The sequence below is a fragment of the Trachinotus anak genome, unplaced genomic scaffold (genome assembly GCF_046630095.1).
Source record: "Trachinotus anak isolate AG129_WGS33_773 ecotype Australia unplaced genomic scaffold, CSIRO_AGI_Tana_v1 ptg000026l, whole genome shotgun sequence".
In the NCBI taxonomy this organism is placed as follows: domain Eukaryota; kingdom Metazoa; phylum Chordata; class Actinopteri; order Carangiformes; family Carangidae; genus Trachinotus; species Trachinotus anak.
This window is the reverse complement of record NW_027273877.1, coordinates 11,112,376-11,123,534: the sequence shown is the minus strand read 5'-3', so window position 1 is coordinate 11,123,534 and position 11,159 is coordinate 11,112,376. Positions and strand designations below refer to the sequence as shown.

General features: G+C 37.9%; 1 long non-coding RNA gene across 1 annotated transcript; it reads right to left on the bottom strand.

Moving 5' to 3' along the window:
* Positions 1-8,143: 8,143 nt before the first annotated feature.
* On the bottom strand, positions 8,144-10,869 carry LOC139609701 (uncharacterized). The gene is made up of 3 exons (XR_011685332.1): positions 10,706-10,869; positions 9,802-9,848; positions 8,144-9,677 (listed from the first exon to the last, which is right to left on the bottom strand). It is a non-coding gene; the product is annotated as an uncharacterized lncRNA (long non-coding RNA).
* Between the last annotated feature and the right edge of the window lie 290 nt (positions 10,870-11,159).

The window sequence follows — 11,159 nt, the reverse complement described above, 5'->3', positions numbered from 1 at the left end:
CAATTTGTTTGCTGAATTAAGTTGTTCATGAGAAGAGTTTAAAATTTGCTTAAAACCTTGTTTGTGTAAATGCTAAAATGAGTTGGTATGTAAAATATAGAAAATTTGTCTGTAATAAAATTCAGAGTTAAAATTTTTAACTTATGTATGGAATTTTGTTAACTTAAGTGTTAAATCATACGAAATAAAAGATTAAAAATGGATTCATTTCTGCATTTTTATTGAGGAACAAAAGTTTTTGAAGTGTCTTTGCTCCAAGGCAATTTCTCCTCTTAGACACCAGTTCCCCTGCCTTAGAAAAAAACTCTTTCACAGGGTACAGATGAAGATGGTGAACATAAAAATTTAAGTGCGAGTTGATAAAGGTGTGGATATGTTTTCTGGTTATTTTTCCAATATTGTAACGGGTCTTGTGTTCTGGGTATGTTGCTTTCAGCGAGGTAGTGTTGGACTTCAATTAAAGAATCGGCTGTAGTATTAGAGGTCATCTTGTTCTCCTCAACCTCCATATCAAGAGGTTTCAAGAGATTGTGCCCTAACAAATATTTTAGAAATAAGTCTTTGTTAATCGTTAGTTTATTATCACATGACAAACTGCCACAGAAATATACAAATAAACACAAAGAAATGTGTTTTCATACCTGAACTGGGTTCTGATCCATGTGAAGAGCTAGGCTCTTCTTCTTCTGAGTCAGGCTCATGGCTCCTCATTTCAGCAACACACTCCGACTTCAGTCTCTTGACAGCTTCAGTTGCTTTCAGTGGACTAACAAAGCCAACTGTTTTAAACCTGGGGTCCAACAGTGTTGCCAGTGTCATCACACTGAGCGATTCCATGTTGCAGATAGACTCGCTTTCCCGGGTTTTCAGCCAGCTGTTGAGCAGCTGTTTTTGTCACTGTTGAGGGCTTGATGTTGAAGCTCAATGTGGATCATTCTCATCAATGGAATAACCTTTGACCCCGAGACTCTTTTTTCCTCAGAGAGTTCTCTTGTGGCTTGGTAAAAAGAAGCAAGCACCCTGAGCATCTCTTCAATGATTTCAAATTCTTCAGGAGTCAGTGGAGTGATATCAGTTTTTAATGAGGCCAGTGACACCCAGACTGCCTCCTTCTGCTCAGTCATTCTTTCCAGCATGTGGTAGGTGCTGTTCCATCATGTCGGCACCTCATTTATTAATTTATGGAATGGTGTTCCCACCTGTTGCTGCATTTGAGTGAGCTTTTCTTTGGCCGTGGTTCTTGATCGAAAGTATGTCACAATTTGCCGTGTTTTGCTGCATATTTCTGTTAGTGTTGTGATTTGATCACATGATTTTCTTACAATTAAATTCATGGAATGGGCAATACAAATGGTTTGCCGTATTTGAAGCATTCGAGCACATGAAATCATGTTTGCTGCTGCATTAGTGACAAGACACCTGACCTTGCCCACTATGCCCCACTCCTCCATGAGGCTCCTTTTAACCGTGGCTATGTTTTCTGCAGTGTGTTTCTGAGGAAAATGCTGCACTCCCAAGACTGATAAACGGAGTTCATGGCTTTCTTTGTCCACATAGTGGCAAGTAACAGCAAGATATGCCTCCATATTAATGGACGTCCACATATCAGCTGTTAAACTAACAGCAACGATGCTCTGGAGGTCCTTTTTTGTTTTCTCCTTTTCCTCCTCATATTTCTGGCTCACCAAGTCCTTGATGGCCTAAAAATAACCATACAAATACTGTAATACCAATATAATATAAGATAATATATATATATATATATATATATATATATATATATTATCTTATATATATATGTATATATCATGACAGTACTCATTAATTAATTCAACCATACATTTCTTAAACATACCGTCCTGCTTGGTAGAACATATGAGGGTGCAATAAGCTTCAGGAGCTCCCTGAGTCCCTCATTTTCAACAATGGCATATCTTGCTGTTACTTGCCACTAGCTGACAGTCTTTGATGATCATGTTGACCACAGCCTCATCCACTGCTTGTTAGGAACTGCAAGCCAAAAGGAAATATTTTGTTAAAAGCTTATTAAAGGACTGTAATTTTTACAAACAATATTACAGAGTCACACAAAGAATTTTGTGTGTAATAAACTATTTTGGAAAATTCAAATTTTTTGTGAGAATTTCAACATACCTGGGGTACTCACACGAGTATCTGCCAATTCTTCATTGCCATGCCGAGCTCTACAATGCCTCAGCATTGATGAAGTGCTCTTATTGATGTAAGATAGCTCTGTGGAGCAGAGCCGACACTTCACCTACAATAACATAAAAAGTTAATTTATCTGAAAACAATTCAAACCTCTTACCAGAAAAGAGTACAAACATATTTAATTAAAAAAACAGTAAACAATGCCCAAAGGAGAAAAAGATTTACCTTATTTGATGTCAAAAGATCAAAATTATTCCAGACTGGGGAAAACTTCTTGGAACGATCCATGAAGTCAGTGGAACAAGGTGAGAGCAAGCAAAAATCCAAAATCCAACAGCAACAGCAAAACTCCATCCAACAAATCCGCAACATGTCGATACAGTTTTAGTGATGGGACGAACAACACTGGTGCATCAGCACTGTGCCGAGCATGTATCGCTTTAAGAAAAAAATCGTCATGATAAAGGAAGTGTGTCGTTTGGATGTGCCGCGCCAAATTGTGTTTATGAGGAAACAAACTGCTCTGTTTACCCCAGTCATTAGTCAGTACTTGTAATATGTGTTCTTTGTTATGTGTCTGTTTCAGATAAATGCAGAGTTTAGCAGAATTGTCACAACAGATCTGCTGCAAACATTCTTGGATGGACTTGATGCTATGGTACCAAGACTCCTGGATCAGGACAATGCAGCTGCCTCTTCAGGCAGGAGGCAGACCCTTGGCATTGTTCTACAGTGTCTTCACAAGCAGGTATGTAGAGAAAATGACTAAATACTGTTTAGTAGAATAGTAAAAAAGTACTGTATTCACTCACTCTTGTCTTTGATTGTCTGTAGGACACAAACCAAAACAAAAGAATAGCTGTCCTACTTGGTTTGCCACAATTCCTTGCAGAGGATACTTCAGGCATCACCAGGATGTGTGATGTACGAAAACATATTATTGTAGAACATACTGATGATAAAATGTTGATTGAAATACATTTTCTATGCCCTTTTTTGTCAGTAATACAACAATTATTGTCTCTGAAAGCTTTGTAATCAAATCAGTCTAAAAATAGTGATGGGCAATTCTTTCAGAGCATTTTGGATACTGCATTGAGTTTATATTTTTGATATTTTTTTCCTTTACCCTAATTATGAACTCTTAGCCCTGCACCAAATTGGCGCTGGTCAATTTGAACTCTTTTCAAAGTCATTTTAGTGTCAGTATTTCGTGTGTTATTTATTAGAGTTACATAAAATCACAATGAGGATTAATTTTGTCCATTTGTTTTAGGGTCATGGTGTTTCACCATTTCAATGCCCTCATGAAGGGAATGCATGTTGGACTCCTGATTGGACATGCATCCTCTGCCTGATGCTTTACCTCTTGAAATCGTCAATGTGGTTGTGCTGGTAGAGGAGACGATTGTTATTGTGTGCCCACTGGCTTTGCAATGCTAAAGGGCATCATCTACTGCCTCAATCTGGAGTACCCTTGCACTATGAAGTACACATTTGAATTCCTGCAGAGGGTCATCATGGAAATCAAACCTGACCAATGTTCAGCTAGGATACATGGACTCAGAAACAAACTACTGAGATATCATGTATAGACTCATGGCTGCTCTCTACATGCCTTAACTGGAAGGAAACTACTTAAAAGACATGAACATTGCTTTCCTACATGGGGAAATATGTAGACAAAGAAATCTGAGATGAATAATATTGACTCTTTCTTTAAAAAAAATGATGATGGTGAAAAGGTTGTATTAACACCAAGCCTTAAGAGGAGTTGATAGCTTTCATAAGTGTTGAACAGTGTCAAATAGAGGCAGAAATTTGTGAACTTAACTTGTACAGCAAGTAAATGTATTGGTTAAAATGCCTTTGTGAAACCTTCACTTGGAGGATAGTTGTTAATGTTTACTTGGAGGAATTCTTGGAGAACTGTTTCTGGAAAACAAATGCGGCAGAAACATGTCATGGGATTGTTCTCAAAACCAAACTGAATGTTTAAGAGGCAAGCACTGGTTCCATTAAGTCCTTAAATGTTTGGTTCCTTTCAAGTGTTTGAGGTTACTATGCCTCTTTTTCCATTTTACATAGTTTAATATTGATTAGAGACAGAAACATCACATATTATTTGTTGCTTGCAGAAAGTATTTTCTACTGGGGAGATGTCAAACATTTGTTACACATGGAAATGACTAAATGGTGTTTTTCATAACTGCCCAATTCCTCTAAATTGTGTGGGGTTAAATGAGCAAGTTTATATACAACTCAAATGTTCAACAAAAGTAATGGCACATGTTCTTTTAAATTGTGTATTAGTCATTTTTGGAAGTGCAGTTTATTGTGGGATTTTTTTGTCATTAAGCTGTTGACTGTATATGACTGACTGTATGCCATATCCATCCCTTCCCCCCACTTTTCTAATATTGCACTCTTATTCCTTCTCACTCGCTTAATTTTTTTTTTTGTTATCCCTCTCGCTAATGCCATCTATTGCGCACAGTTATGTCCCACCATCACTCCTGTCTCCTTGTCCCAGATGTAAAAGCTCTCTTTTTGCCTGTCTTTCTCCATTTACCCTCTCTTACATCTTCTACACCTGTGTGTCACTCTCTGCACATACTGGTATACATTGGAGAATACTTAACACTGTTTTCATAAAATGGATGTTTGGCAGATTTATTTAAATAGCTTTCCTTCTACAAATGGCATTGAGCTTTCCACTGTTTTAATCCATTTGTAAAGCTTTAACAGTTTTTTGTTTTTTGTTTTTTTTTTGGGGGGGGGGGGGCATTGTTTGTCTTTATTAATAGGACAGTAGAGAGTGATAGGAAAGGGGCAGAGCCTAACAACTCCGCCATCGGGCCGCCCCAGCTTTGACAGTTTTTATTGTTCCACTTTTTCTGTTGTTGGAGTTGGGAGGGGGTATTGTTATTTACAAAAATGTAACAATGTTGACATTTAACATTATTATTCAAATAAATTTTGTAGTTTTGCACATATGAGTTGTAAGTTCACTCATTGTTTTGAGTAGAAACATTTTAAAAACATTAAGTCCACATAATTTAAAATGACAGTATAAATGTAGATGAGGATATCTTTGTCAGGTCCCACAAAGCGGCAGGCAAGAACCCAATAGCACGACACAGAAACAGTTCAGGTGAAGGAACGGTGTTTAATAACAAGCCGAGGTCAAACCAGGTAGTCAATCCACGTAGCAAACAAATCCAGTAGGAGCAGGCAAAAGGGAAGGTTCAAAGTCCAAAAGGCAGGTCAAGACACAAGAACTTTCGTTTCTAGGTTTAACAAACTTGAAATTTATTACAGTCTGTATGTCCTAGAAATAATTTGTAAAAATATATTGTGCCGACATAACTACGTAATGTAAGCTACATTAGAATATCAGTCTGAAGAAGGAGACAAATTGTTGCTGTAATTTGCTGTTGCTGTAATTTCAAAACTGGATTATTTGAGAAAGGCAAAAGGGACAACTTTATACCATTCGAAACAGTAGGGACTGCTGTTTATTTTGAAGTATGGTTTGTTGTGTAAACTCAGGCGTTAGTGAGGTATTTCGCCGACAAAAACAGGTGTGGAGATGGACGCAGAACTGTATGCAGAATATGATTACATTTGATGTGAATTCATGCCAGATATATACTGGGGCACGTGCCCCAGTAAAATCGGTCTGACGATGCCGATGATCAGGGCTGACAACCATTCATGCTCACACACTCATACCTATGGGCAATTTAGAGTCACCAGTAAACCTAATGTGCATGTCTTTGGACTGTGGGAGGAAGCTGCAGTACCCAGGGAACATGCAAATTCCACCTGGGAAAGGCTTTTGAACCCAGAACCTTCTTGCTGCAAGGTCACAGTGCTAACCACTGCATCACCATGCTGCCCACATTATGAAACATTTACTGCATTATTTTAACACTAATGTTCACCAGTTTGATAATGACACTTGTAATTGTAATTTCAATTTCCTTGTGTTTCAACCACTTGAGATGCCCCACCTCCTGCTCTCCCACCACAATATCAGGTCCTTTTGTCTTTTAACCATTTGTGAACTGTGATGTCTAGACCTCCTAATTTCCCACCTAGATACAAAATCTTGCAGGATACCCCTAGTGTGAAACATCACCACAGGGGGGTGCCTGTCCCTGCAGCAGACAGAAAAGGTGCCAAATGGCAACAAGATCAAAGGTCTTTTTGATACACTCTTGAGGGGCGTTCCTCAGGTATAAATGTTTAGGTCTCCCATACTCGAGGTCTTTCTTCATTCTGACCGCTCGTGTGTTGATTGACCTTTTCTTTGCAAAGAAAATAAAAACCTTGTCGGCCAGCAGAAGTCTCTAATTCATTCTTCACCAACAGCAGAGAATTTCCACCACACACTTTGCACGTGAACATTGGTATTATTAATCTGCTATAAACACTGATGCAGTCAAATTGTTCTTTGTAAACTGACTGACAGAGAGTAATACAGGTATTACTGCCATCCAGTGGTCACACTGAGTCACTACAACACATTGGATTAACACATTAGGATCAATATGTAACCAGCATTGATTTTTTTCTGTATATAGTTAAATGTGTGAAAGCATCAAAGGCGGCTGCACTGTAAAATAATATACTGTCAATAATATACTGTCAAAACAGAACCCAGAGGAGTGGGGATACACTGTAAAAAAAAAAAAAAAAAAAGAAAAAAAAGAAAAGAAAAACGAAAATGCACTTATAAAACCAACAGATACACAGTAAAATATGAATACACTGGTAAAAATAATGATGTACTGTAAAAAGTGCAAATCAGGGTATGCAGTTAAAAAAAAAAAAAAAAAAAAAAACAGGATGACCCAGAGGATACGCTGTCAAAAAATAATGTTGCATTAAAAAAACTGCCAACCAGATGGCTCAGAGGAAACAACCAGGGTATAAATGAGAAAAAAAGAGTGAGGAAGTGAGGGAAGATGCACTGTTAGAAACGTAACAATCAAGGTGAGGATCAGTAGATACATTGTAAAATGACAAGGGAAAGCTCTGCATTATGTGTAGATGCACTGTAAAAATGGCAACCAAGGTAACAACCACCAACAGTAAAAAAATACAGTAAGAAAAGTAAGTAAAGAGTATTATTGCAAGCCAGAAAATATGGTGAAAACCAGGTATACAATAAATAATAATAATAAATAAATAAGGCAGCTGTACTTGCAAAATTGTTCACACATTTTTCACAAGAAAAACTTCATCACAACGTCTTGTTTTATTACAATTCAGCAGATCATGGTTGTCACATAACCCAATCTTTTCTGTCTTTTTTCTTGGTGTTGACTTTTGAAATTCATAGAAACAAGGCTAAAAATCTTAAGGGCAGTCAAGAGCTTACTAACTCTTTGAACCACAGAAATATAGTTTTACAAGTTTCCCTCAGAGCTCAACCTCAAAACTTCTGGAAAAGTTATGAAACCACCTTGAGGCACTTGGACAAAGACACTGCAAACTTCATTTCTCAAAACTTTTCAGTCTTTCCTTGAGACATAAATCTTCAACACTGAGACCCTCGGGACCAATTTAATTGACTGTATTTGTCTTTTTTCTAGGACCTGTCAAACAAACTTTGACAGAATTTTAGTTTGAACTGAATCAGTACAGTAGTCCTAAGCTTCATAGAAATACAAAACACTGGTGTTACAGTGATGCTATTATTGTGAAAAGACAACATTTTCATCCTGCATTAATTGTAGCTTCCTTCTTTAAAAAACTGGATGAGGAAGAAATTCAAAAGAAATAATTTAGAAGAGTTTTTAAAATAAACAGATTTTTTGAAAAACGTGTGAGTGAAGAGACGGACATGAACAGACTGAACTATCTGTTCAACAGTGAGAAAGTTTCTCTAAAAGGAGGAGACTCTCTCTACTACACTGAACACACTGAAGAATCAGACCACCAGAACCCAAACCCAGGATAAAGAGGTTCCTTGAATGTGGTGTTGAAGGTGTGGAGGTGGGTCAGTGAGTCAGAGGAGACTCTGTAGAAGGACAGTAATCTTAGGATACAGTCCGTTTAAAATGACTGAATGTGAGTGAATACTGTTCAGTTGTGCGTTTTTGGTGAAGCTTTTGAGTTTTTGACGTCGGCAGATATCTAACAGTAATCTTAGGATACAGTCAGCTTAAAATGACTGAATGTGAGTGAATACTGTTCAGTTGTGCGTTTTTGGTGAAGCTTTTGAGTTTTTGACGTTGGCAGATATCAAACAGTAATTTTAGGATACAGTCATCTTAAAATGACTCAGATGAGTGAATACTGTTCACAATCAACACTTGTGCGTTTTTGGTGAAGCTTTTGAGTTTTTGACGTCGGCAGATATCAAACAGTAATTTTAGTATACAGTCAGCTTAAAATGACTCAGATGAGTGAATACTGTTCACAATCAACACTTGTGCGTTTTTGGTGAAGCTTTTGAGTTTTTGACTTCGGCAGATATCAAACAGTAATCTTAGGATACAGTCAGCTTAAAATGACTGAATGTGAGTGAATACTGTTCAGTTGTGCGTTTTTGGTGAAGCTTTTGAGTTTTTGACGTCGGCAGATATCAAACAGTAATCTTAGTATACAGTCAGCTTAAAATGACTCAGATGAGTGAATACTGTTCACGATCAACACTTGTGCGTTTTTGGTGAAGCTTTTGAGTTTTTGACGTCGGCAGATATCAAACAGTAATCTTAGAATACAGTCTGTTTAAAATGACTGAATGTGAGTGAATACTGTTCAGTTGTGCATTTTTGGTGAAGCTTTTTAGTTTTTGACGTCGGCAGATATCAAACAGTAATCTTAGGATACAGTCCGTTTAAAATGACTCAGATGAGTGAATACTGTTCACAATCAACACTTGTGCGTTTTTGGTGAAGCTTTTGAGTTTTTGTGCCAGCAGGCCAGTCAACATACACTGCTACTCTGTTAGAGACAGAGGAGGAGGAGGAGAAAATGTCACTTCTCTGTTGTGATAGACAGCATAACCATGAACATCAGAGGAGAGCACGCTCCAGGACTGATCATTCTCTCCAAACACACAGTCTTTTCTGTTTCCTTTCCTGCTAATTCCTCTCAATCTCCCAATAACAGCGACCAGTCAGACCATCTCTACACAGCAGCTGAGCCCAGGGATCAAATCTGTCTGCATGATTAGGATATGACTGATCCTCCTCCACATGTGTCACCTTCCTGTTGTTGTCAGACAGTTTGACAATTGTGTTCACTGTGTTTGTGTCGAATGTGAGTTCACAGGAATCTGATAGAGAATCAGAATCAGAATCAGAATCAGAATCAGTTTTATTGCCAAGTATGTTTTCACATACAAGGAATTTTTTCTGGTGATTGGTGCAATTGATCAGCAACAGTGGGGCTCTCTAGCCTTGTTGATGAGGCTAATAGCAGATGGGATACAGCAGTCCTCACAGAAGCTGATGTATGACGTCACAGCCTCTGTGAACTCATCCAGACTGTTGGAAGCGAGAAGAGAGAACAAGACATGGATGCAGTTATTGATCTGATCAGTTATTGACAGTTTGATGATGGTTGAATGTGCTACTTTGTTTTCATGAATCAAATAAAAAGCACACTTACACTTCCTCAGACCCGGTCTCAACCATCAGACTCCATCAGGCTCCACCCTGAAAGGAGGAGGGGAGTCAGACCAGCACGTTCTCTGTCAGCATGCAAATATTGTTTTGTTCAAATGTAGGTTTATATGGATGGATTTACATTCATCACTGAGAAAAAGGAACAGTACGAGCAGGGAAGTGACATGGAGAAAATATTTCATAATTTATTTTTTCCATTTGATATCAGTTTTGGTGTTTGCCTCATTAAAGTTTGTAAGGCGTCCTTTAAAGATGTCATGAAGCACTTGCAGCTTTGTTTTTGCCATCAATATTTTTCTGACAGCTTTTCTACAGTTTTTTTGAAGCTGATAATGTCCTCTGTCCTCCAACCAAGTGGTTTCTGTTTGGATTTAATCTTCTTGAGTTTAGCAGGTGCAACAGTTTCAATGTTGCACCTGCTTTCTTGCAAACGGCAGGTTCGGTACACAAAAATCAGTCCAAGAAGGCAAATATTACCCTCCTGACCTAGGGGTGTCAGGGAGGATCTCGATGGCCTCTGCCACGGTCTGTAGACTGTATGTGCAGACAAAAAGGCAGAGCGACCGCTTTTGTACAGCAGGACTGCAGGATTTATTCTCATAAACCAACCACACATTATCAAGTATTACAAACCATACATAAACATGACGCTTCTGCCCGTCACCATAACCAAACAACACAAAACAACTTTCTTCCTTGTTTACATTTCACATTGTACCGTGTTAACTACGTTAGCAGTTAGCAACCGTCACCCAAACACTGACATTAAAGCAATTAAAACTCAAAATTGCTCGGTTGAAACTCTCTATTCTTTCCACACAAAACGTCGATACTCTTAAAACTTGTTTTGAAACACAGACATGTACATTCAGAGAAGGTAACCCCACCTGTATGTGAAGACAAAAAGGCATAGCGACATCGGCCTTTGTACAGCAGGACTGCAGGATTTATTCTGCAGGATCTGCCGAGGGGTTTGGAGTTTCTCTCCGGCGTAAGGCGCCCCCTATTGACATGAAAGAGTATCACGCTACTACCGAAAACAACAACAGTACAATGAAATGAGCACTGAAATCCCATTTTCTGATATAATAAAATGAAATTTAAAAAAAAACATTTATAGGGGTGTCTTGTTTTCTTTTTTTTGTTAAACCATTTCAAACACAATTTTTAATGCACTCAGTATTTTTTTAAGCCATAATGAGCTGTACAACTACTTAAATGACAACATATTTCCGTTTACAGCATACTGTTTTTAATAATTTCTTCTCTATGAATTCAATGTATTTTTAACATTTTTTTTTTTTTTACCTCTACACTTAATGAACTTAGTTTTTAACCCTT